This window comes from Pan troglodytes, chromosome 5 (assembly GCF_028858775.2).
Source record: "Pan troglodytes isolate AG18354 chromosome 5, NHGRI_mPanTro3-v2.0_pri, whole genome shotgun sequence".
In the NCBI taxonomy this organism is placed as follows: Eukaryota; Metazoa; Chordata; class Mammalia; order Primates; family Hominidae; genus Pan; species Pan troglodytes.
Window position 1 is genome coordinate 15,340,578 of NC_072403.2, and position 27,786 is coordinate 15,368,363.

At 37.9% G+C, this 27,786-nt stretch overlaps 1 long non-coding RNA gene across 3 annotated transcripts; it reads left to right on the forward strand.

The window, feature by feature from the left end:
* The first annotated feature begins 488 nt into the window (after positions 1–488).
* LOC134810259 (uncharacterized) lies at positions 489–27,786 on the forward strand. Of its 3 annotated transcripts, XR_010157888.1 has the most exons (5): positions 489–856; positions 17,518–18,576; positions 20,568–20,682; positions 21,653–21,742; positions 26,101–27,786. It is a non-coding gene; the product is annotated as an uncharacterized LOC134810259 (long non-coding RNA). The 3 variants fall into 3 exon arrangements; XR_010157886.1 differs by lacking the exon at positions 20,568–20,682; XR_010157887.1 differs by lacking the exons at positions 17,518–18,576; positions 20,568–20,682 and having other exon boundaries at positions 519–856.

A 27,786-nucleotide genomic window follows, 5' to 3' on the forward strand; every position in this document is an offset into this window, starting at 1 on the left:
CTAATTTATTTCTAAGGAATCTGTTCATTTTTTCCTCTACTTTGGTCTTGAGCTCTCCCCTTAAAGTGACTGTAAACTCTGGCCCTGCCCTCATGGGACTCCAGGGATTTGATCATCGGTGTTTACAGTGTGTCTTGTGTCTTTCTTGGGGTACTTCTTTATCTTCCTGGATGACTCAATGCCTAAGTGTCCTATGTGTGACCAGGTGTCCCTCTCACAAGAAAATTGATGACACTGGCAGATGTCCTTGTGCTCTTGTCTGACCTGTGTCCAGTTTATTTATACCAAGATAGCCACTCAGTAGGAGAGCCCTGAGCAGGAGGAGAGTTAGGCACAAGTGTGTCAGTCAGACGAGAAACAGGAGAGGGAGCATGGCAAAACACACGCAGTAATAGAAGCAATTCTACTACTTACAGGTCACAGAGCCAAGAGGTGTCACACCTCGTAGGGCCAACAACAGGAAGGGGAAGCTGCCGTGTGAGACATGCACACTCAGCCAGTGGGAGGAAAGGGAAAGAGAAAGAGAGAGCGAGGGATCTGTGGGCCAAAGGCTGTATTAGGATCTAAGGCATTCCCCAAGCAGGTTTCCCATGGGGAGTTCTAATTGGTGGGTTCATCGCAAGCATGCATGTGGAGTTGCACAGTGACTCAGAGGTGGTCTGTGTGGTACATCTGCATAGTCCATGTAGGGGGTGGAGGTCAGCAGGCAGGTGAAGTGGGTTGTATCTAGCTCTTCCATAGACAGGTGGTCACCAGGAGGTGGTTGCATAAGGCAGTTATCTGGATTAACCACACTGAAGAACTGGGAGGAGGCAGAGAACTGGAAACTGTCAAGGGTGACTGAGGCCCGCATCTGGTAAGACAAAGTCTAACTTCTAGTTAAAATGAATATCAGAGGAACACGAAATTATAAGAATTTACTACAGAAAGGCTATAGGAACAATTTGTTTGAGTTCTTTCATGTGACATCAATTTATCTATGGTCTTTATGTGGAGAAGTCAATTTGCCTGGATATCAAATCCTTCATTCATATTTTCTTTTTTTGGCTAACTTGTAATTAATATTCTATTTTCTTCTGGCATAAACTGATGCTGAAAGTCTGATGACAATCTGGTCTTCTTTGTTTTATAAATTACTAAAACACCAAGAGGTGTTTTGATTTTATTTTTCTTTGATGACCAGTGGTTTTTACCGGTACGATAATTTTACTGAATGTGTCAGTTTTGTTAATTCTGGGTTTATTTTTCCAGGTATGCTGTATGCCTCTTTAATCTGTAGTTTGGAATCTTTTTCCTTTCTGAAAAGTTTCCAGAATTGTGATCTTATAGTTGTTCTGCTTCCTAGCTTTGGTTTTCTTTTTCTAGGGACTTTCATTATATGTATGTTGAATTCTTGATTGACTGGTCTTTATATGTGTCATTTTTTCTCCAATCTTTTTAATCATTCTCATTCTTTTTGCTTTAAAACCTTTTTTCTCTTTACTTTTATATAATTTTAAGTCATTATCTGTTGAATTTGTTTACCATTACATGTGTTCTTGTTTATGTTCATTTCTGAAAAAACATTTTCGTTTAATTCTTTTTGGAATTTTAGCACCTCATTTCTGAGTTTTTTTCTAGTTCTAATTTGTGCTACTGCTTAATAACTTGAATCATTTTCTTAATACTTTTTAGTTTTTAGTTTGGGTTTTTTGTTGTTGTTGTTTCTTGTTAAAAATATTTGAAGATAGCTTTTCTCTTTTTGTGGGCATGCCTTTCTAGAAGACTGTTGCCTGCAGAAGTGCTATCCTGATATTTGATCTCCTTTTTTTTTAAAGATGACATTGCATGGGATTGATATTAATTGTTTTATATTGCTAATTTTTACAAAAATTTATTTTCCTTCATTTTTAGGAGGTAAATTTGATTTAGAATAGCTTTACTAACTTCTTGGGTTGTTTTGGTTTTGTTTGTTTATTTGTTTTTGAGATGGAGTCTCACTCTGTCACCCAGGCTGGAGTGCAGTTGCATAATCTTGGCTCACTATAACCTCTGCCTCCTGGGTTGAAGTGATTCTCCTGCCTCAGCCTCCCAAGTAGCTGGGACTACAGGCGAGTGCCACCACGCCCGGCTAATTTTTTTGTATTTTTAGTAGAGATGGGGTTTCACGATGTTGGCCAGGCTGGTCTCAAACTTCTGACTTCAGGTGATCCGTCCATCTCAGCCTCCCCAAGTGCCAGGATTACAGGCATGAGCCACCGTGCCCAGCCAAGAATAGCTTTACTAACTTCTAAGGAACTTCCAGGATAGCTCTTGAACTCTCTTCTGTGGTCCCTGTGAAATGTTTAAAGATATGATACTTTGCTTTCTGAAATCTCCTTAGTCCCTTTTCCTTCTCTACTCATTCACACATATGCACTGCATCATTTTACTGGAATATTATTTTTCCTTTATTCCTATTGTCCTTGTATTGCTACATTTCCATTTTATTTCCAGCAATTTCTTCTCAATGTGGGATTCTTTTCCAGGGAGGGAGGTTTGGCTGGTTCGCTGTGAGAAGTTGCCAGGGCCTTGTTGGCCCAGTCTGCTCAAGACATTTCAGATCCTTTGAATTCACCCACCACTGGAGCGTGTACTCCTCCCCACGCCAGCAGCTGTTCTCAGACTGGGTCACAGACAGTTTTCATAAGCATCTATTGGTTATTTTTGAATTCTTAGGTTGTAAAGATATTGTATTTTCTCCCTCAGCATCTCCTGCACAGATACTGAAAACATAGATTTTACAGCTCTTTATAGTTTCATTGGCACCCATTTGTATTTTGGAGTTTGTGGGAAATATAAATCACAAAATTAAAAGTGGCTGAGATAGCAATTGATGGAACTCAGTTGTATCAGAAAACCATTAATAGTGCCTCCCCATAAGACCACATTGGACCTAAAGCCTCCTCCAAATTCGTGAGGTCAATTTTAAATTACATATTTTATTTTGATTTTAAAATCAAAAATTTATTTTCAGATCACATTGGGACCAAAGGTACAATAGATTCCTCAGCAATTATTTTTAAATTATTATACATCCTGCATTTCGTAGTTTCACCAAATGAGAGAAAGTTGATTCTTTTTTCAGGATTTTCTCCCTAAAACTCTACAAAAGTCACGACCATTCACTGCTGTGTATGTCAATGTATGTTTCGACTGCATTTACTGAATCATTAATTATTAAACTCTCAACATAAATAATTGCTTTTTATATGATAACTTTAGGTCAGATTCCCCACCCCCTTTTTTTTTCAAGAATGGCACTGTTTCCCTAATTTATAGCTTGCTAATTCTGGGGTAGGAAGGTTGCAATGTAATTTATACCAGCCATATCCCATCTTAAAAATGCGTTATTTTGGTCTTATTTCAAAAAGTTTAGGAGTACCGGAAATTTCTGATAAAACTCAACTATACCATACTCTTGTTTATGAACACCTGAGAAGGATTATTAAATTGGATTTGAATTTGAGTCCCTTTCAACTATGCATGTATATGAGTATTTGCATTATTATATTGAAACCATGGGATACACGAATCTTGCTATTATAGGCATCTAATGAGGGTGAAGGGATGACAACTATGCAGAAATCATACCCCACTCACTCCTCTCTGCTGTGTCCACAGCACTTTAGTGCGATTTAATGTTTTCCCACTGAATCTGGATATAACCTCAGACTCTTTCTTAACACCATGCTCCAGGCAGTTAGCACAAATCAGTTAGCCCAGGAATTCCAATCTATTTTGAGACAGAAAAGAATATCATCTCAGAGGCATATTCTTAAGCTGGCTGTAGCTGGTGGATGAGGCGTGCCCTGTGGAAGCCTTTTTCAGCAGCAGGCCTTGGTGCCCTGGCACCTGCAGGCTTGTTAAGCAGCCGGGCCTGATATCTTCACCCATTACTCTGAGAAAGCACTTGAATGACAGGCACCGAGCCAGTGTTTACCCTGTGGGGCTCGTGACACACACAGTGTCTGTCAACACTTCCTATCACTCTCCTGCTTATGCAGACTTTTTTTTTTTTTTTTGCCTGATGTATTCATCACCAGACTGCAGACACCTAGTTAATCTATTTAGAACCTATCACCTCTGTTCATCGGCTCATAAACCTATTACATTGGAGGCGCAGTTCTGAGGGACACAGGTGCCAGACCAGTGCACAAAACCCAATTGAGTTATGTAGCAGGCAGTGAGGGGCCTCTAATCACCATGCTGACTGCATGGGGAATTGCCCGTGTTATGCGGTAGCAGCCACTTTATTAAATATCGATTTAAATCACGGCCTTTAATCAAATCGGATAGAAGACCTTTTTCACCTTCGCCCCTCTTCGGCTCCTCCTCGCCCTCCTCCTTTTCCAATCAGCCTGCCTGATGACATCCGAGCTGAGGGATGAATAGTTAGCAAGGAGTTCACCAGCAAACCCTTTTCAACAGTAATGAGGCATTTGTGATAATCGAGTGATGAAACGTAAATGGGCAGTAATGAGCACAATTACATCCACTAGGGAACCATCAACGTGGCTTCTTTCCTCACAGATAGATGAGCTCTTTCCCTGTCATTGCCCACTGCTGACTTCACTGGGAGGCAGGGTGCCCAGCGAGCGCAGGGTGGGGGCGCGCCCTGGGATGGGTGGGGAGGCTGAGAACTGGCGGAGAGCAGGGTCCTGGCAGCGGGCGGGGCGGAGAGAACCCCCACCCGCACTACAAGGCCTTGAGCACCCGGGCCTTGCGGTTCCTCTGCCGGCTCCCATCCTTCTCCGCCTCTCCTCCTCCTTCCCTCCGAGGACGCTGGGGCTCCATTTGCCGCGCGGCTGGAAAGTCGCCTCCGTGCGCTAATGAGCTCAAGGTGAGCCTGTTGGTTACATTGAAAAACTGTGCGGAGTGACCGGGGCCGGCGGCTGCGTGTGAGCAGAGACTGAAGCCAAGAAATGGGAGCCTTGCCAGGAAGCACGAGTGCCACCGCTGCTTGTGTCATCTTTGTAGTCAGGCGACCAACAGCGGAGAAAGACGCCGGCATCTCCAGGAAAGCGGGCAGCCCCGCGCATCTGCCACGGGTCTACCCAGACTCTGGCTTGGCCTGGCACGATGTGTTGACAGGCCGGGGATGGTCTACCCACTGCAGACCAAATCTCAGAGGATGGGAAATGTTTTGTGGTTTTAAAAATTCTAAAATAACTTCGGAACAACATAGGGTGCCCTTGACATAAGAAATATGCTAAGAAGGTGTTTTACGAACGCAGTAAATGAATTACTGGTTCACCACTGTGATTTTATTGTGCATATATAGTCGTATTACAAATGATACATATATTCCTTATGAATAATTTTCTAAAGTGAATTGTGTTGATGTATAGATGTAACGGATCAGTTAGCAAAGTGAAAATTGATTTTAATAATTTTTCATCAATTAAAAGTCCACCATGATCATTTTGTATTCAAAAAAGTTAAAATTTTTAAAATATTTCTTTTGTGTGTGGTAGAAACTACCTATCTCTTTTATTTTGTTCTTTGAACTTTTCATCATTAAATGGAAAGCCAGAGTTGTCAAATTATAATAAAATATTAGGCCAAATTCTGTCCACAGAACAGTCTACAAAATTTACATGACTATTGGTCAATATGAGAAATGCATGTATGGTTTAATAATGTTTTTTGGCCCCAAGACAATTTGACATGTGGAGGCATTTTTTTTTCCTTCAATTTCTCAAGTGTTTACTTTCAGCACTACTTTTTCTTGGAATATTCATTTCAAAGAGTACTGTGTTTATGGAACGCTCAGGTTCATGCGTGTTTTCTTCTTCATATCCTTGAACATATGTGGAAAGTTCAACAAAATGACTCACTCAGTAAACTGACGAATTGGCTGTTGGCGAACTGGTCATTTGGTTTATCACTTATTCAGTAAATAGCCTTTTGGCAAGCCGACTTTTGTTCAACTGGCTTTCAAAACTTTGAATGCACTTAGAAAGCTATAGTGATTGTTAAAAAATGCCAATCCGACCAAATTAAAACAAAATCAATATCATCTACTAATTTACTATAAAACGGTAGTATCTCATCAAATCATGACCTTGGGCTACTGCAAGAACCTTACTCTTCTGACCAAGATGTATATCAGAAACTTACTGAGGCCGTGAATATGTAAGAAATGAAAATTTGAGAGTTTAGTATGGCATAAAACATCTTCTCTATGCCCAGCCTTGCCTGTTCCTGCAACCTTGCTTCTTTCAACTCTTCAACTTGTAGTCTGTCCTCTGGGTAACTGAAATGTAGTAGTTCCCTACAAACATTGTGCAACTTCACACCTCCATGCCTTTGTTTATGCCAGTCTTTCTATCCTGAGTACGCTACCCTTGCGTTCCTTTTTGCCTTCTTATTCTTCATCAATGGGCATCCTGCACATCCCTTCCTCCTTGAGAAGCCTTGCCGAGTTCCCAAGACTACATTATTTTTTGTTTGTTTTTTCAGCATCAATTGCTTTATTTGTTTCTTAGTTCTGTATAGCATATTTTATTCATAGTAAAATCCTTGGGGTTAAACAGCCAAAGATCAATTTTTAGGTTTATATCTCTCCCATGTAGTTTATTGCCTCAAGCATAGTAGTTTCTCAGTAAATGTTTAGTAACTAGAAATGGAAAGGTTTTAATTCACTTCTCTGACTTAATAAGTTCTCAGAGTTGAACCTAATTGCATTTTAGCTTTGTCTTTTTATTTCTTACCTTTTATCTCTTACTCCTTAAAAAGCAGAGTCAGAAAATAGCCATTAAATCAAAGGTTCCATGAGGTTGTGTGTTCATGAAACCTTAAAAAATTATCTCTTCCTTTCTGGTAGAATAAAACTCAATCTTCTAAGTATGATTGTTTTACTGAGAATCTGACAGGAACAAAGATATAGCTCTATCACTTAAAGAATGCTTTATTTGTGGTTTTTTTTTCTTTCAAAAACAGTTTGCATGAAATGACAACATAAGAATAGCTGACCTAGTTAAGAGAACAAGCTGCTTAAACAATATGGAACCATGTATTTGAATTTAAAATTGCACGACAATAAATCCTTTTAGATATATTAATTGAAATAGATAACCCATTTAGAAAAAAAAGAAGACTACTTGGTAACAGATTTTTGTCTGGTTAAAAATCTCATAATAGATGTTACTCTAATTCAGACTGCCTTTGCTTACAATTCATTATGATCCAGTGGGCTGGAAGGTACCAGTGTTAAGCTATTTCTTTTGTTCATTTTTTGGTGACTTTTCCTCCAAGCTAACTCTTTAGTATTATTTCACTAGTGCTTAGCAGCTCTTCCATAAGAAGAAATTGGAAATATAATCCAGTAAATTGCATTAATTTGGGGATGGGAGCAAGACACACATTTTAAGAAAAAGTTGGCAGAATGAGATGAAAATTTAAAAATTATAATTTTCAGTTAGTCACTCCTTTATTTTGAGCTTGCTGCATTATATGGAATTCTGAAATATGCCTAATTTTAAATGCACGTATATCATTTTATCATTTTATTCATTTATTATTTTGTAAAAATCTGTTAACAGTAAGCCTAAGGCCATACTTAAGCTACCATCCTAAAAAAAATATGAAGAAGCTCATTTGAGTCTTTTAGAAACAACATCAGTCTATTATATACAGCACATATCAACAATACATTTCACTTTCAAACTATCACATAACCCATCCTGCAGTTATTCATGGATGCATTTACAGGAGGTTATTTTCCCCCTGACAAAAATGGGCCATTTTTCCCTGTTTAGCAAAATCTGGAACACAGATCATTATAGTGCTTTTGGCAGCTAATTTGAACATCAGTGACTCAACTTTGAGAGGAGCCTTTTTTCTGCCCTAAAGAATCTCTGAGTTTTCAGACTCCAGTAATTGAAAAATCCCCAAACACTCACTCACAGAGGAGATACACATTACTGCAGGAACAGTCTACAAATTGTAAAGTATTCAATTTACATCCCTAGCACCTCAGGGCAGTTCTGAAGAATTTATATCTTTGGGAACCTTTGAACTAACAAAAGATAACATTTCACAGTAAAGTCTACTTGCATAAAAGTTTTTAACTCCCTTCTTTCCTTTTGCAAAGAAACTACTTCTTTCACTTGCAATTCTAACTAGGAAAAGTTTATATTCACTAAGACGCAACCATAAAAAAGGTGGGACAGAAAATAAAAGAAAGAAACTAAAAAACAGGAACATCTTTTCTGTCACAAGATGATGCCTGAATTTATGTTAATCACTCCCGAGCCCCCATGGCATGGTTATTACAACTCTTAGTTTTAAAATAACAAAGCACAAAATGATTTTATTTTTATGATTGTACTTCAAATTTGAAGAAAAACATGATAAAGGGGTAGATTTTTATTGGATCCTTATTGCTTTTATTGGAACATTAAAATTTGGAGCATCCATGCAGGCAACCCCTTGTCAAAAGGTTCTGATTAACAAATAAAAATTCTTCTCCTTGTTAATTACCACATATACTTCCACAGCCAATGAACCTTAAATGATTCATTTAATTTAAAAAATATGGCTCTATAGTATTTGGTTTTCCTTATTTCCCAGCTTTTGTAAGTGAAGCAGTAAGAAATCTGCAACAGATTAAATTGGACCTATATTTTCTAGGTAGGGAATGGTTTTTCTCCACTCCTCCCTCTGGCTTTTTTTTTTTCTTTCTTCCTTTTTTTTTTTGAGATAGAGTTTCGCTCTTGTTGCCCAGGCTGGAGTGCGATGGCACGATCTCGGCTCACTGCAACCTCCGCCCCCTGGGTTCAAGCGATTCTCCTGCCTCAGCCTACTGAGTAGCTGGGATTAGAGGCACGTGACACCACACCTGGCTAATTTTTGTATTTTTAGTAGAGATGGGGTTTCGCCATGTTGGTCAGGCTGGTCTCAAACTCCTGACCTCAGGTGATCTGCCCACCTCGGCCTCCCAAAGTGCTGGGATTACAGGCGTGAGCCATTGCGCCCGGCCTCCTCCGGCTTTTTGATCAGAGATGATTTCTGGCAGAGTAATTACTAATCTTCTGACATCTGTGGCTCAGCCCAGTTTTAGCATTTGGATTGAAAATAGAAAAAGCAAAGGAAAAACCCTCTATGAGACGCTCTCTAAATTTTTTAATGAGCGTATTCATTATCAATACTATACGTATTGTAAAAATAAGGAAATGTAACGATAAGGAAACAGTTTAAATGCAATAGTCTGATAAGCTTTTTTTTTTTAGGTTAAAACTTGATCAATGTTTCTGTTAACTAATAATCTAGGAATCAACAATCTCATAAAACTGGTTTATTCAGCCCAGAAAATTAGGCAATCCATCATGACTGATTTGCTCACATTTCCGTCTGCAAATAAGTGAGATGGAAACTTTAAAACCAATAAGATAATGCACTTTACAAATTCAACTGAGAGAGATGGATAAACTAAGATGCCACTGGCATCAGTTACAAAAAAAAAATCTGTCGTGTTTCCAATTATTTGAGCAGATTTTTGTATCCCAATTTGCTGCCAGCCTGGCTGCATCTAGCCCCCTCCTCCTGTTTTCTCAAACCAAATCATCAGGTCTTAAATCAGAACAAGCTCATCATATCATCCTATGAAAGGCCATCAGGGGATAAAGGACACCAGATGTTATATGAGTTTTCTTTTAGGCTTTCATTTCAGCCTTCCTGCATTCCCCATGCTGCTTTTTACTTGTCAGAAACTAAAATGTGCTTTGATAGATAACAACCCTATTTTCTTCACTGGCTGAGCTTAGAGAATACCATTAAGTATTGATATCTAGGGTGCTTAACTAGGGAATGCAATCACAGCAGTCCCAAAATTGGGGTTCTGTTGTATTATTGTACATGCCAAGATTTTTGAAAGACTCAAAATTAATTTTGTTTTCCCGAGGAAAAAAATACATAGTTTTAGTTGTGAGAGATGAAAGGAAGGGGAATCAAGGCGAGTCCTTATTAGTATCTCTGCTTCCTCCTGCAGATCTTAGCACACATCCCGGAGTCCAAATAACCCTGCCAAGCCGAGCAGAGGTAGATTTTTGAAATGGAATGATGGCCCCAACTGCCAAAGCAAATTATTAAAATGCTCTATACTTTGAGAGCTTAGCATTTGCCTAACTTTGGGTTTATTAACAAAGGACAAAAAAAAAAAAAGAGCTCTTCCATAATCTGTAGAGTCTCAGACATGCTGTCGTCCTGTTTACTGATGATAACAACTCATTGACACATGGCAAACTACAGCATCTTGATTCACTTATGGGGCGGTTCAAGGTCAGCCACATACTAGTTACAAGAATATAGCCACATTATGTGATTTGATTCAAGAGACTAGCTCACTCTTCCCTGGTTTCCAATGAAATGATTTTTTAAAAGGACTTTCATAGCCATGGCAGTGTATGTGTTGTAAAGGGATTATGCACAAATCCTACTTGTGGCTAGCGTGTGCTCTTCCTGGGAGGTAGATAGATAAAAGTTACAATGAATGAGAATAGGTGTTTACCTACAACGACCTTAGGTCATGTAAGTGGAGGAAAACCTTGAATCATGTTTTATAGGAAATATCACTGTCCTTAATCAGAGGTGGTTCCTTTCTCTCCGCCAGGGAACATTTGGCAATGTCTGGAATTGTTTTTGATTGCCACGATTGGGGCACTGATGGGGAGGAGTGGATTCCTGGCATCTAATGAGTAGAAGCTAGGGATGCTGCTAAGCATCCTGCAACGCACAGAACAGCCCCCGCCCAACAATTATGCAGCCTCAAATGCTAGTAGAGGTTGAGAAACCTCGGCATAAAAGATGAAAACAGTAAAATGAGCACTAATGTCAAACGCTGGGAGAATAAGAGAGGGGAGGAGGTGCCAGAAGTGGTCAGCACTGTCCATTCAAAGAAAACTGGGGAGTGAGCGAATGCTAGAGTCCTTTCATGTGGTTCCTGGAGGCGCAACAGGATTCAACCTAAAGAAACTTCCAGGGCTGCCTACCCCACTTACAACCTTCTGCACGCAGTGGCCAGAAATTATTAAAAAGTATCTGGTAATATTAATCTGTATGATAAAAAGGTACCCTGCTGCTCAGATTAAACCTTGCAATGGTCCATGACCCAGAGACTACCAAAATGGTGCATCATGGCTACTAGGTAAATGTTCCTTTAATGAACAAAAGAATAATTGGATTTTAATTGAATGAATAAACAAATGAGCTATTTCTGGATGTCCGCACTTGGAGAGGTTTACTGACTCTTTCTTAGTCACTAAACCCAGCAGGAGTGGCTTAATGACTCATACGTTAGGGATTTTAAGGGAGGGATGCAGACCTCAGAGCTTCTGATATGCACGGAAGCATCCAGCTCACCTGTCTTCTCTTAACCCCATTAAATTAATTCTCCACGTTGCAGCCGTATCTCTGCCTAAAAATATTCATCATAGCACCCATTCCTACAGGCTACAGTTTAATTATTTAGTATTGTGTTCAATACCATCCTTGATCCCAAATTAACCCCCTCTTCTTTCATGTTTTGCTACCTTCCATCACCTGTTTAATGCTCTGATCATTTCCTGCCCCCATGTGTTTCATTCTTCCATACCTTTCCTCCTATTGTTCTGTTGGCCTTCAATAAAAACCTCCATTTACACTTCAGGTTAACTCCCACTCCCACTCCAATGAGATAATCATCTCCACTGTGCAGTGTCCATGGAAACCTTTGTTTAGACTAAATATCTTATTTTCCTGTTCTCTTTCAGCGTCTTTAAACGTCGTCATGATAGCATCATCATTAAGTTGATGGTATTATGGTGATTTTCAAACTGTGCTGAGTTGTTCATTTCGTTCAGGCTCCATAGCATGTGACAATGAGAGAGAGAAGTAAATGGAATTCTGAGTCTGACCTCACTTCAAATGTGGAAACTTTGCTTTCATCAGTTTTAAATAGGATTACCCATGTAAGATGTGATTTAAAGAAAGTTATCTGCAGCAACATCAATGAAGAATAACAAAACAACTGAAAATATTATAATATGATTTTTAAATTATCTGCCTGTGGTACTTTTATAAAGTCTGCAATGCCATGCACCAAACATAATGCTTAGAAATAAAACGTAGGTGTTGAACTGAATAGATTTTACCCACCAAAAGCACTGAATTAATGGTAGGTAATGATAATAATAATATTTTTTATTCTAAGTATTCAAAGTCAATGTTTTTATATTTAGCAAATGATCACTAAATAACGTGTATATATGTGTGTGTGCATGTGTGTAAATATAGAAAGTTATATATTGCATATTTAACTTTCTCTAAATGTAGATATAAACATGTATATATGTACACATATACTGATATGTACGCTTATCATCTCCCTACAAAAATACTTCTTTATTCGAAATTGTAAAATGATGCTGAATCTTCAAATCCTGCTCCCCATTTGCATTTCGTTAAGGAATTTCAGGATTTACTTACAAAACCACATTCTGAAAAGTGGTTTGTAAGTGTTGTTGCACGTGAGAATTCAACGTAATTATCTATTGTCATCAGAATAGACATGAAGGATTATGAGAAGTTCTTTTTGTCATGAAGCCCATGCTGATCCCATATCACATGGGGATCAATCTGCAAATCAGTCATCGACAGGGGAGATGAGATTTATTGATTGTACAACCTGAGCAGCTCTAAATATGCAAGTGTCACCATTGGAAATGAAGACGATGGCTTGAAGGCAACCTGCGACCATCATTCACACAATTTGAGTGCATTTTCATAAAGGGAATCTGAGACTGCGGCTGGTTAATACATGGCTAAGTAGGCTATGGCTCAAATTATGAAAAACTGACAAGCAATTTATAAGTTAAATCGTAAATATCCAAAGTCCAGGACCTTGTGTTTTAAGAAACAAAAATGTGTGACTGTCTAAGCAAGAGATACTGGACAAAAATTTCTGTGATATCAGAACTCATCATCCTAAAATAGAATTCAGGGAAAAATTAAATGGATTTTTAAAAATCAGTTAACACAATGTATTACTTATTAAATTCTTTCATGGAGCAAATAGAAGACTAATTTCTCTGGAGCCATTCATGCCCCCAAAAGTTATAATTAAAGACACAAATTGAATGATTTTAATAATGATGAACGTTCACCTTTTTAGTGCTTAGGTATGGTAATATGATAGTCACAGAAGGACTCTATCTTCCATTTTCATTTAACTTTCTCTCCTGGGATTTATAAGGGCACTTTTTCTCATTTATTTATTTATGGACATTAAAATATCAGGAGCTGAGTGGCTGCTTTTTAAAGATTGAATTAGTCTCAACTACTCAAAAAAGCATAGCAGGGTTTTGAGACCACGGAAGGCTTTCTGAATTTCCCAGTGTGCACATCTAGGAATATTTACCTCTTCATATCTTTCCAGTTATACAGGGTCCTGCCAAGAACAAGGATTTGCACATATATTGGCGCACTGCCTCTGTTGTTTTCCTTTTCGCAGAATACAATTAGTGATCAGTGATGCCTTTATAGAAAGCACTCATAACAGAAAAGTGAAATCAAAAATGTTCTTGAAAGATGGAGGCAAAAAAATTGCAGTATTAAAGCTTGCTGGAGAATAAGCAACCTCTGCAAGCTGGTTGGTCAGAATATTTGTATTTTCATATCATTTAGGAAAATCCTATTATGGCTTTAGCTACAGAAACATCCCTGGTGTGCAAGATAGAGGCAGTTCATAAAACACGCAGCATTTTCAGCCGGAAAATAGGGCAACCTATTGCTTTCTGTAGATGGCTGTTACACCCCAGTTCCCATCAATAGAACATAATCTCATTGCAGCAGGCAATACTTGATATCAATGAAACACCAGTTTTCTAGGTACATGCGACTATTCTTACCTAAAAGACAAAAAGATTCTATTTCTGCAATGACCAGTATCTTCAGACCATAGTTATAAAACAAGGTAGTCAAACAAAGAGGTACAGTAGTTAAACACAGGTACGCAGAGAATTCTACCACCCTTCCACCCTTTTTCTTTGCTCTTCAATCTCTCTCTGTCTCTTTCCTGCATAAACTGTCAATTCTCCAAATGCTACTACAAAATGATTTGAGTCAGTGTCAGTGTCAGCTGACTCAATAATTGATAGCCCGATCATTAGATGCTAAATTAGATGACTGTTTCCAAAATGCCTTCTCACTACTAGAGTAGGGGGAAATCTATGTGCATTTGCCTCTTGATCAGGATAATTTCCCCAAAGAATGGGCTAGATGCCAAGTTGCAAAGGCCTGTTTGCATCTAGGACTGGGTAGGCCACACACCCAATTTAGCCAATCTTTAGCCATGCAAAATAAAATAAGTTTTGCTGTGCTGATGTCACAATGATTAAAATATAATAAGCTAATGAGATTACAATAGCTGATTGTGAACAAGACCAATTGTGTTAATTGGAAGCTCCTGAATGGCAATTTTAGCTGCTGCTGAGTTTTGAAATATAATCAGTTTTACTAATTTTATCTGATTTCTTAATGAAGCTTGCCCTGAGCAATTGTTCTATGTGTTCTTTAGCAAACAGTGTGTGTCATAACTGCTGACATTAATCTTGATTACTTTAGTTAAAATAAATAGTTATACTTGGGCGGCTTTCAGAAAATACATCATAGTAGATGTAATGCTGGAAAGCAATGGGATCTTGGTTTTTTCCTTTGTTTGGCTACATTTTATTTGCTTCATTCCAACCATGAAGATTTTCTTTGGTGTTACCAGATCTTTCCCAGAGTCTTCATGTATGAATCAAGCAGAGATACTATTTGTTGTTTTGTAATATTCCTCCATCAATAAGTGGAGTAAATTCCTTCATCAATTTACAGGAATAAAGATAAGATTGGCACTGAGGAGAAGGTAACAGACTTTTGTGTTGGCAACACACAGATTATACCATCAAAACCATCCACCAACATTAATGGCTGAGGCTGCAAGAGAGCGAGCACTCAAGTTATTTGTTTTCACAGAGGATTAATATACATTGGATGGCTCCTCCAAGCTTTTTGAGTGTATTGGAAGACTGCCACACCATACAGCCAGTTATAAAAGACTGAGAATGCTAAGAGAAAATAAAGTTTGGGGAAACCAAAAATGCCATTTGAGTAAGTTAAAAAAAAAAAACATCTTTCATGGTGTTGATGTTTTTTACTCACAATCCTTCAACATCTGCAATTAGGATTGTATATTTAGATTATTTAGTGCTTGTGAGCAAAGATTAAATGGATTTTTACAGGAATAAGCGAGGGGATAGGATAAAAGCTTTTGGAATCCTATGGAACATCTAAAACAAGATAATACATATTAAAACATCATGAAAGAGTTTTTTTAATTAAGTGATTACACAAGCAAGGGTATTATACCATTCCCCCCAGCCACATGAACAGTTAAAAACATTTTTACTGAGTTGCAACATTGCTTACAGGTAGGCATGTAAATTGCACACATCTTGTGTACTGCTCAATTCATTTTTATGTACGTATATATCCATGAACCACCAAGACTGAGATCAAGAGCTAGAACGTTTCTCATACTCCAGATTCACTTGATAATTATTTTATCTTTGTTGGTGTTTCTTTTACCTACGGTTATACAATAAATTAATAAATGTCTCCATTTCTTATGTGGTCCTTGGCTCAGTTTAATATTGAGGCTATTCTAGGCTTGTACCTTAGGGGTTTCTAAGCTCTTCTTTTTCTACCCTCTGGAACAGTGTGCATAAGTTATGGATTATCTATTTCTTGAAATTCTGATACATACAAAGAGTATTTAAAAACCCACCTGGGCCCATCTATTTTGTTGCTCTGTATTTCCATGGTCATTTATATTTATTTACCTATCTTACTAGAAAATTGTCTGTTGTATCTAACTTTCGAATTACAAGTATGTATTTATTATTCAAAGAATTCTCATACCTATTTCCTTTTCCTTTTTTATAAAGCTTTCTGTTTTGATATAATTTCAAACTTGCAGAAAACTTGCAAGAATAAGAAAAGGAACTCTCATGTACTCTTCACCATTCACATTTACACTTTGCCTTATCACTTGCTTTACTGTTCTCTCTCATACTGTCTCCCTGGATAGAAACATAGATAGGTAGATAGATAGATAAAACATATTTCTTAACTATTTGAAAGCAAGTTAAAGATATCATGTCCCTTTACCCCTAAATACTTCAGTCTGCATATGCTAAGAACAAAGAATATTTTCTCACATAACCACAGTACAGTTATCATTATCAGGAAATTTAACAATAATAAAATACCATTATCTAATGTACAGTGCATATTTAGGTTTTATCAATCATCTCAATAATGTCCTTTATAGCTACATTTTTTTTACTAGTTCAAGATCAAGGTCACGATTATGCATTTAGTTTAGCAATATCTCTTTAATCAACTTTAATCTGAAATACTTCCTCTGTCTTTGTTTTTTTTATTTTGTAGAATGCTACTCAGATTAGGTTTGTCTGATGTTTTGTCATAACTGAATTCAGATTATGCATTTTTAGTAGAAATACATCAAAGATGTTTTCTTTTTATCTCATTTTATTAGAAAGTGCATGCTGTCAGTTAATCCAAATATTAGTGATGTAATATTTGGAGACTGAATTAATGTGGGATCAACTTAGGTCTCTATATTGTAAAGTTAATATTCCCTGTTATTAATAAGTAAGTTACTGAGAGATACTGTGAGCCTATGTAAACATCTTGTTCCTTAACAAATTTGCACCATGAGTTTTACTTTTTATTGATGATTTTCTAACCTCATGTTTGCATATTTATGTCAGTATTCTACTTGAGGAAAGAGATGTTCTCCTTTTCTCTATTGATGTATTTATTGACTTATATTCATATCAATTCTTATATAATGAGTTATAATCCACTTCTCTGATAATTATTTTGATGTTCAAATTATCTCAGATTTGACTGGGACAGCTGAGGCTTGCCATCCTCTGAATGTGTCCCCCAAAATTCATGTGTTGAAACGTAACCCCTGATGCAACAATGTTGAAAGGTGGGGCCTCTGGGGAAATGTTTAGGCCAGTGGTCCCAAAACTTTTTGGCACCAGGGACCAGTCTGACTGGTTTTGTGGAAGACAATTTTTCCACAGATGGCCAAGAAGAGAGGGGGGAGGGGAGAGGGGGGATTGTTTCTAGATGAAAGTATCCCACCTCAGATCATCATGCCTTAAATTCTCATAAGGAGCACATAGAGTTCATGCTCCTATGAGAATCTAATGCTGCCCCAATCTTACAGGAGGCAGAGCTCAGGCAGTAATGCTCACTTGCTCACCACTCACCTCCTGCTGTGTGGCCCGGTTCCTAACAGGCCACACACTGGTACTAGTTTGCACTCTATGGGTTAGGGACCCCTGGTTTAGGCCAGAAGGGCCCCACCCTTATGAATTGATTAACACTATTGTAAAACGGCTTGATGAGGACGTTTGGTCCCTTTTACCTTTCCAGCCCTTCTGCCATGTGAGAACACAGCTTTCCTCTTCTCTGGAGGACGCCATCTTGGAAACAGACCAACTGGTCTCATCACACAAGCAAACCTGCTGGTGTCTGGACCTTGGACTTCTCAGTTCCAGAACTATGAGAAATCAATTTCTTTATAAATGACCCAGGCTGTGGTGTTGTGTTATAGTGACACAATGGACTAAGACAGGGCTCTTTCAAGTTGGCAACATTGTCCTTTTAATATGCTCGTTAACATGATTTTTTGGTATTTCCTTACTTTCTGGAGAAACAATAAGTTACCACTTTCTCTTACATTCATTCTTCCTAACACCTCCTCTTTTTTAAAAAAAAAATAGAAACGTTTGAAGCATTCATGTACAGTTGTTACCAATGAGGAGAGGAATGATTATGTACCGTGATTTTTGTAATAGGAAAGGTGTTAATCTCTAAATTATATCTCCTCTCATGAATGAAAATTTTAGCCTCAGAAACTATAATTTCTAAATGACCACAATCCCCAAAATCACAGGAACCATGTCTGTTATATTTATCCACACATACCTCTGACTAGCACAACAAAGAAATATGTATTGAATGAATGAATGGGAAGCAATAGAAGAAGAAAAAGTGAGAAACAGCTGACCCGATTATTGCCCCTAATTGTTCCTCTATTATTAGTGAAGGCCTCGTGACTCAATGTTAAAAACGTGTTCCTTTACTTCAGCGATCCTATTTATTAATATATTTTCTTTCTTGGATCCTGTGTTTTGAAAGGTTTGTCCAGCAAAGTAACTGCATTGTGCAATGATCTTAAGACGTTTATCACAAGTCTATGACTACAGACAGATTTCCTTACAATGTCAATCATCCAAATGTCAGTACCACTGCGTACTGAAAGAATTAAGAATCTGCCAGAATTTCCTTTTAAAATAATATTAGAAAGAGACAACAAGAGAGTAATTAGCACCCATGGATGTTGCATGTGAAGTAACTTCTAAATGCATGTAGTTTTTCTCCTTTAATTTAGGGATTTATAAAGATAATTTGAAGTGTGAAATGGTAGAGGTAAGTTTGTCGTTCTTAAACTGTATTATCTCACTTGACACTTGATCAATGTACACTTTTGCCTTGCTTGCAATTGATCTTTCCTCAGCTTGTGTTGCTAAAATTTCCTTTGCCGGAATTCATGGTTCATGGAGGCCCTCAGAATTTACGAGGGAGTTTTTAAAAAATCGAGGAGTATAGAAAAATAATTCTGCATTCTTTCTGAAATACTCCATTTTTTCTTTCTACACCTCCTCCCACCCATAGGTATACATTGAGTACACCATGCACTCCTCACCAGCCCACTCCGCTGCCCCCTAGTGTTCTTTGGGCAGAATGTGAATGGGTTAAGAGCAACCAGCCAGTCGTTTCCCTCTTTACTTATTTGCATGTTTTAAGATCATTGACTCTATATTTCAGTTGTTCCAAAAGTATAGCTACATAGTGAAATGACCTGAATTATGTTCTCCTCTAAAGCATATATCAAATTATAAAATATAATATTGAAGCTGAAGTTATTTTCCTTCCCATAGAATAAGAGAATGAGTTTAATGGGAATTCACAAATTTCCTTAGCATTTCTCAAGTACAAATGACACAAAATTGTAGCTGTGATTTCAGATGTTGGTAGAAGAGTGTTAGTAGCTCCTTACAATTGGAGAGTGTCATGTTTCATATGTCAATATGCATTTTAAAATTGAACTATCTATTTAGAAGTTGTTACAATTATGGAATAGGTAGTTTTTCTGTTCTTCACCAGAAAAATACAATTAAAAACTACCGAAGCCATGACTGATTATTAATTTAAGTAAAATTATGACCCAGGGATGATGCATTGTTCAGCTGCATTTTAGGAAATCTCTTAACATATTTTGATAATGATACCTGAGTATGAACCATCTTATTTATACTGCAAAGTGTTTCTAATTTGAGAACTACAATAAAATAATATAAAGTGTTTTTTCTGCATTTAGATATAAAGTTTGTATTACTCATTGATTGCAATAAGGAGGTTGCTGAATCTACCTGTTGATGTTCTTCATATTGAAAGTAATTCATTTATGAGTTTAATCTCCTGAGATATGCTGTATTTGTGTTTGTGCATATACAAACATTCATAACATGTGGAGAATATATATGAACTTATTTGTATTTATATATAAATGCATATGTACAGAAATCAAAATTTTTTTCAATGAGGGTAGTAAGGTACTGTCAATTGGATATTAACAACATATTTAGAAGAAAAGTCTAAATATGGCTCAAGGATGAGTTAAGTTGGTATGTTAGAGCAAGCTAAGAAAAAAAAAACGCAGCTCGCTGCTACATTATCGCTATAGTCAGTGTCAGCCATGGAGATAGAGATAAAGAAAATGCTCTAAAAGAGAACGCCTCACACCGTGCACCTTGATTTCTCTCTTGTATGGAAGAGAAGCTAACCTCTTGTAAATTTATATATGGACTCGTTAGACATTGCAAATGATTTGACTGATTGGTCAGGAACCTGGAAGTATCAGTATTGGACAATTTGGGATAAGGAGGTCTGGGCTAGAGGGATGTGGATAAACCTACAGGTATAGGGACAGGTGCAAAGTGTGATGACTTTTATATTGCACGTCCACATTCACCAGTGGACGGTCACCATGTAAAAAACACTAAACCATTAGTAGGCAGAATGGCTCAGCCAGTGGATATCAGTCATCCCCTGTCACTGGCTAACCCAGTGCTGATCCTTTGGGTGCAGGCACAGAGTAACCATGATTGCAGAAATGGAAGCTATGCACAAATTAAACAGCATTATCCCCCATTCATCAAAGTTGACCTTGTTATTGCTGCTTTTGAATGTCCAAACTTCCTACTGAACCCCCAATATGGCACCACACCTCTAGGAGATCAATTAGCAACTTGGTTGTGAGTTGATTAACTTGACCCTTTCCACCCTGAAAGGAGCAGCGATTTATCTTGACTGAAACTGACACATATTCCAGATATGACTTTGCTTCTTGCCTGCAGAGATTCAGCCAGCCCCACTATCTTAGGCCTTACAGACGTGGATCCTGTGTAACATGGCACCAGACCAAGGGGGACACTTCAGCAAAGCAGATGTAGTAGTGGATATAAAATCATGGTATCTACTTTTTCTATCACATGAACCCGCGGGAAGCTGCCAGCATAATCGAAGTGATGGAATGGCTTTTAAAGTAATCTTGAGGCAGAACTTAGGGATGACACCCAGAAAGGATGAGGTGGCATCCTTCAGATGCAGTATGCTCCCCAAATCAACAACCACGATATGACATTGTGTCCTAATTTGTTAAAATACAAAGTCCAGGGCCGGGCATGGTGGCTCACGCCTGTAATCCTAGCACTTTAGGAGGCCGAGGCGGGCAGATCATGAGGTCAGGAGATCGAGACCATCCTCGCTAACATGGTGAAACCCCGTCTCTACTAAAAATACAAAAAATTAGCCGGGCATGGTGGCGGGTGCCTGTAGTCCCAGCTACTTGGGAGGCCTCAGGCAAGAGAATGGCGTGAACCCGGGAGGCGGAGCTTGCAGTGAGCCAAGATTGCACCACTGCACTCCAGCCTGGGTGAAAGAGCAAGACTCCGTCCCCCACCAAAAAAAAAAACGAAGTCTGAAAATCAAGTAAAGAAGTAGAGGTGGCTTTGCTTACCTTCACTTGCTATATAAGGTGGCAGATGGGTCAAAATCAAATAAGGAAGTAGGAGTGGCTTTGCTACCCACCTACCCATTGACCCACTTAGGCAATTTGTGCTTCCCTTCCCCACAATCTTGGACTCTGTGAGGTTAAAGGCCTTGGTTCCCAGAGAGGAAATGCTTTTACTAGGGGAAACAGCAAGAGTCCCATAAACTTTAAACTATGATTGTCACCCATTCATTTCAACCAAGAATGGTTGGAACATCAGCCGGGAGGGAAAAGAGTCTCCATCCCAGCAGAGGTGATTGACTCTTATCATCAAAAATAAGTAGGTTTGCAAGAAGTAGTTTCACAATAGTGACAAGTACGAGTATGTTGGCTTTCCTCCCCATAATCCACTGGCTTGACTCTTGATACTCCCTTGCTCAATTTTGACAGAAAATGGGCACATTCAGCAGCCTCAGCCTAAGAGCATGGTGACCACTGGCTGTGACCCCCCAAGGATGAGGGTCTGAATAACCCTAGCAGGTGAGTTCCTGACTTTATACATGAGTACTGGTGCTCTCCAGAGGTGGGAGGAATCTAAAACAAGTAGTACAGTTGGGAAATGATGAGGACCAATTGTAATCTGTAGACCAGATGCAGAACTTTACGGTAACCATGTGAGTTTCCTCAGGAAAAGGACCAGCTGGAATTCTGGAAGAGCTATTGCCACATAGAGGATCTTATCATGTCAAGCAAGTGATAGTCTGCATAGGAAGCTTACTTAACAGAAAGGTCCTTTTCTCTGACATTCTGTATTCTGAACAGGCATGCTGTGAGCTGAATGGTAGCTTCCTAAAAGATATGTCCATGTCCTGTCCTCCAGAACTGTGAATATGACTGTCATGATAAATTTTGTGTCAACTTGGAAGGCGTTTTCGGATGAGATTTATATTTAAATCAATGGACTTAGTGTAAAGCAGGGTGCGCTCCGTAATATGTGTGGACTTAATCCAAATAGATGGAGGTGTGACTAGAACAAAAGACTCACCTCTCCCAAGCAAGAGAGAATTCTCTAGCAGCCTGCTTTCAGGCTTTATCTGCAACATTGGCTCTCCGTGGTCCTACAGCAGGCTGCCTTCAGACAGAAACTAGATTTTTGGCTCTCCTATGTCACCAGTCTGCTGGCCTGCCTTGCAGATTTTGGACGTACCAGCTCCATTATTATATAGGTCAATTCCTTTTAACAAATATCTTTCCATATAATAAATCCCTTTCTATATATAACACATCCTATTGTTTTTTTTCCTCTGGAGAACCTGACCAATACAATTACATTACATGGTAAAAGAATGAATATCACCTTATATAGTAAATGCTGTGATTAAGTCAAGAATTTTAAGCAGAAGAGTTTATTCTGGATTATCCGGGTGGGCTCTAAGTTCAATGGCAGGTATCCTAATAAGAGTGAGACAGAGGGAGATGTGACAGACAGAAAAGGAGGATGCAAGATGACCACAGAGGCTAAGATTAGAGTGATATATCCACAGGTCAAGGAATGCTGACAGCCACCAGAAACTGGAAGATGCAACAGAACTGCGAGAGAAGAAATTTCTGTTGTATCAAGCCCCCCTAAACTAAGGATTTGCAGAAATGTGGCTCATGTCTAAAAATGTAAATCACATGTATTCTAAGGGATCTTTAATGATGAAATGCAGCACCTCTCTAGCAGAGACTGCAACATGCACTGGGTTCCTGGTTTGGGATAAACTCTAATGGCAGTAGTCACATTGCTGCTGAATGCACCATGCCCCTGTGAAACACAGGTTCACTCTCCTAGACTTCTTTCTCCACTACGATGATGCAATGAGTTCTGTTTCAAGGCTTTCACTGTCTACTTGAAAGTGGACTCAAGTCCATTCCAAACTTTTAGGTCTCCTAAATGTAATAGATGGGAACTAGTTCTTTCTCTCATGTATCAAATTGATGTAATTGAAGCTACCTTGCCTGGAACCATTTGCCAGAAATATTACAGTGAGAGAACTTGACCAACTGAGACAACTTGGTACTAACCTTAAGGCAGTTTTTACATTGTGGTCTCTGGACCAGAGGCATTAGCATCATGTGGCAACTTGTTAGAGATGCAGAGTATCAGGCACCACCCTGGAGCTACTGGGTCAGAAACTCTGGGGTTGGGAGTCCAGCAAGTTTTGTTTTACCAAGCTCTCCAGGTGATTTTCTGATAATATTTTCGGAAGATATTCTGGCTTAGGTGGTTATTGAATAGTTCTCCTAACAAATTCACATTTGCATGACAACTTCTGCAGCTTCTTACAAAGCAAACAATAACAACAGAAAGTGTTTTTTCTTGGGTAGAGATGGTTGCAAGCAGAAACAAGGAGCAAGAAGCACCAGAGATAAATGGTAAATAAGTAACTGCAATTTTCCTGTTTTAAATACTTGTTTTTAGTATAGGGAACTGAACTCCCTGTTTTACAGACTTGGCTAGAATTCATTTCCACATTCTATGTAGATACTGATAAAAGCCTGAGTATCTGTTTCTGTTACACTCCTCTTAAACACTTCTTTCTCTAAACTTTTTAAAATTCAAAATCCAAGAAAAACAATTATGTTTATAATGGTAAAAAATTATATACAAGTGTAGTCATTTGGACTTAGACAGTTCTGCTTCAGATCTTAGTTCAATGACTCGACCAGCCTACTAAGCTCAGGCAAGCTACTTACTAAGTCCCAGTCCCTGGAAATATTAAAATGAGGTTAATAATATCTACTCGTTGGGTTGCTGTGATTCTGAAATAAAATCATGAATACAAATAATATGACAAAATGTATGGTATATAATAAGCATGCAGTAAATATTAGGTATTATCTATTTTGTACATCAAAATAGCCTTTCTTCTTTTCTTTTGGAATGGTCTGCATTTCCTCTTAAAGATTGAAATACCTGCTATTTTCTCCCTTGTTATTGCCAAATGCAGAGAATGTAAATATATGAGATTGCTGGGGAGACTTGGCAGTCTTTTCATATTTACTTGGTCTGTTAGATGCAAATCCAATTTGGGGATATCTCACTAAGAATATGATTTGTTATCTGAGTAAGTCTATGCCAACAGATCAGACCAGCTTAAAGTGCTTCTGTTACAGCCGGATGTATTACAGTTTATTTACTTAATTTACCTTTGCTTTGCTTCTCATTTTTTTTCTCTTTGCTTGTTTGGCTTTGTGGTTGTGACTGTAGTTGTTAATTCTTTTCTCCTTATATATGTATCAATTTGGATCCTTTTGTGAACCTTGGATCTATATGACTCTGTAGTAAGCCCAAGAACTTATTGAATGATTGAAGTTAGAATACAAATATGCTAGAAAAAGACAAATGAACAGTAAAATATCATAAATATAGTCTATGATTAAGATATACAGAAAGAAAAGCAAAGAAGACAATAAATATATGTGGGAAAATACTTGAAAAGAGACTGAAAATTAGCTCTTCATTAGTGACACAATCAGGGGAAATGGATTTGTAGTATAACATAGAAGCAGTAGATTTAATTCCCTGGTAAACTAACTTATTGAAATATTTTAGTGAATAAGATTAATTGAAAAAATTGTGCAGAAAGTGGAAGAGTTAAGATTTGAATTCAGTTCAACTTCACATTAAAGCCCCTGACTATATCCAGGGACATCACAGGATAACATTTTATAGGAGAGTTGAGGTATCTTTGTAATTCCGAGACCTTTGAAAAATAAAGTCATCTTTCTGAGGTCTTACCTTTATGTAAAAGATGAATGTAGAGAATTTGGCTTATATTAATTATAATTACAGATGTAGTTATAAGATATGCAAACTTTATTTAAACCATCCTATTAGCACCAAAGCAGTCCAGATTGAACACATCCTTGCCAATATCTAAGGCAGTTCCTCGACAATCATTTCTGAGAAAAGGGAGAGCACTCAATATTTCCTGTTCAAGAGCTTTCAATCACTCCCTATTACCTGTAGAATGAACGCTGAAGTCCAAGTACATCGATACGGTAATCTAGTCCTTTCACAACCTTGCCGTCATCCGTTCCCTCAATAAATACTTCCTAAATTCCTACTATGTGTCAGACACTAGTCTCATTAGGGAAACAGCAGCAACTAAAAAAAAAAGGCCAAAATCCATGTCTTCCAGGAAGTTACTTTCTAATCATCTTCCTTCCTCCAGAGATTGCCAACTCATAGAGTACAATACTAAATCTATGCTTCTTTGTGTCTATCTACAGCTTCTAATATGGTTCTCCACACAGAGCAGACCTTCAGTAGTTTATTTTTTAATAAATGAATTACATCAATTTTATAAAAGTATGGAGTCTTGGAGCTAGAAAGAGTCTCACTGCCCTTGTCCCACATGTCATTGCACAAGGGCTGTATTATAAAACACCTTTGGGTAATACGGCATAAGATTTCTCTTTTATTGGAGATTCGTAATGCACATTAACATATCAAAGGTCCTTAGGATTTCTACTATTGAGAAATTCCTAGAATTTCATAAATTCATTGTATCTCAGAACTATTTTAAGGGATAATGCTTATTAATATCCTTAAATTCTTTGGCACATATTTTATTAAATATTGATATAAATGTGTTTTTTATTGAATTCTATGACAAATATTTCCCATTAAGAAGTCAATAGAGTTTTAAATGTAACACCTTGTCAAACTCCTTGGTAAATCTGAAATTTGTGTAACAATGGTAATATGTTATTCAATGACTTTGTAAATGAGAGGCGGACTGCATATCATTCCTTTTCTGCTTATATTATGTAGTCTACTTAAGACCATGCAAGGAAGTAGTCATGGGGTCTCAGCCCCAACTTATTTCATTTGTTCTTTGGTTCAACAGTTTGATCAACTTCTGGACTATTCTCCTTTATATAGGAAGAACTCAGTCCTCTCTTTATGGAACTGTGTTATGTGGGATTTCATCACCTCTGCAATGTAACCTTCAACTTATGATGGATCAAGTGCTTGTAAAGAAAAGCAGATTTAACATGTCTCAGATTACAAATGCAGAACTATAAATGTAAAACAGCCGAGTATGTAGGAACTTTATGTCATAATTAGGAATGGAGAGCAAAGCCTTTATAAACCTATTCTCAATTATCTACAATTCCTTCAAAGCAGCTATCTGGATCCAGGCTTGGTAAAGCATTTTTCTAGCCAAATGATTGTCAATATACACCTGCACTGTTAAAAGATGGCGTCCCTAAATAGCCCATTTTCTTCTCCCTCTCCATTTGGTACACCAGATGTTTGGGTTTTTTATTTGTTGAAGAGTGCATCGAGTTCCCACATGTCCTTTTAGAAAAAATCATAGCTTTTAAAAATAAAGCTGTCTTCCTAAATGGCAGTGGGCCACAGATAAAGACCAACATGTGTTGTAACTCAGAATGTCCGTTGCTGTGGTTACATTTTTATGATTTAGCTGTAAAATACTTAATAGATATGGTTCTTGATGATTTTTCTTTTAACTTTAAATGACAGGTGGGTTATTTCTGTTCTCTTAGTTTTGTTTAAAAAAGGAGGGGGGGTGGTGTATGTGTGGAAATTGAAAAACTTGACTTTGGTCAATGAACTGGTCATTGAGAAAGCTGAGATTTGAACACCAAAATCTGTGGTCTCCTACACCTACTTGACCCCGCTTTAAGTGAAATCTCAACTCACTATACAAGTTTCAACTCACTATACTTCCCACTTCCTATCCTCATCCATCTGTTACATCTGCATGTACAATTATGTTAAGCATGCTTATGTCACTCAATGAACTTATTTCCCTTTTGTCAGCTCAAGAATTTCTTGTATGAGATTTTTTTGTTCATGTTTCAACAAGTCCCCTCTTCAAAAATTGCCGTTCCTTCCTCCAGGAGTAACATGGATGTTTAGGAAGTGAAGTTTATTCCATTTCCATATAGTTCCGTGAAGAGGAAAAAAAGAGAAAAAATAAACAAATGAATAAATATTTCTAATTATGGAAAGCCTAGATAAGAAACATCTACTTATAAGTCAAGGAATAAAACCTGCACATACCGACAGAGAAATTACGATCTCTAGAATGTAACTATTATGAGTTCATGTATGCCCATGCTAAACACCAAAGCTGAAGTTAACTATTAATAGTTTTGTCATCATGGAGCTGTTGTTACTATTACACATATAAGCAATTCAACTCCCAACTCTTTAGTTACTCTGACTCCAGGACCTCAAATGCTACCCATAGAAAAACAGCCTGGTGAATGGCAGGAGTGACACCATCTTGAAGTGAAACCACCACGATGACCAATGTTTGACTCCTGCATACAAAGGTGTTCCCATAGCATTGATAACTCCTTCTAAGGATGCTTATCCAATCCCCAGTAGTCATCAGTTTTGCAAGAAGTCTGAGGCATGACCAACTGCTCATATTTTACCAAAATAGCTTGCTATATTAAGGATATTTTCTGGAGGGTTGGTGTGGGGATCCATGGTCTCATGGCTACCTGTGACATCAGTTCTGTTCATAAGTTCCTATTAAATGTCTCTTTTTGAGAAA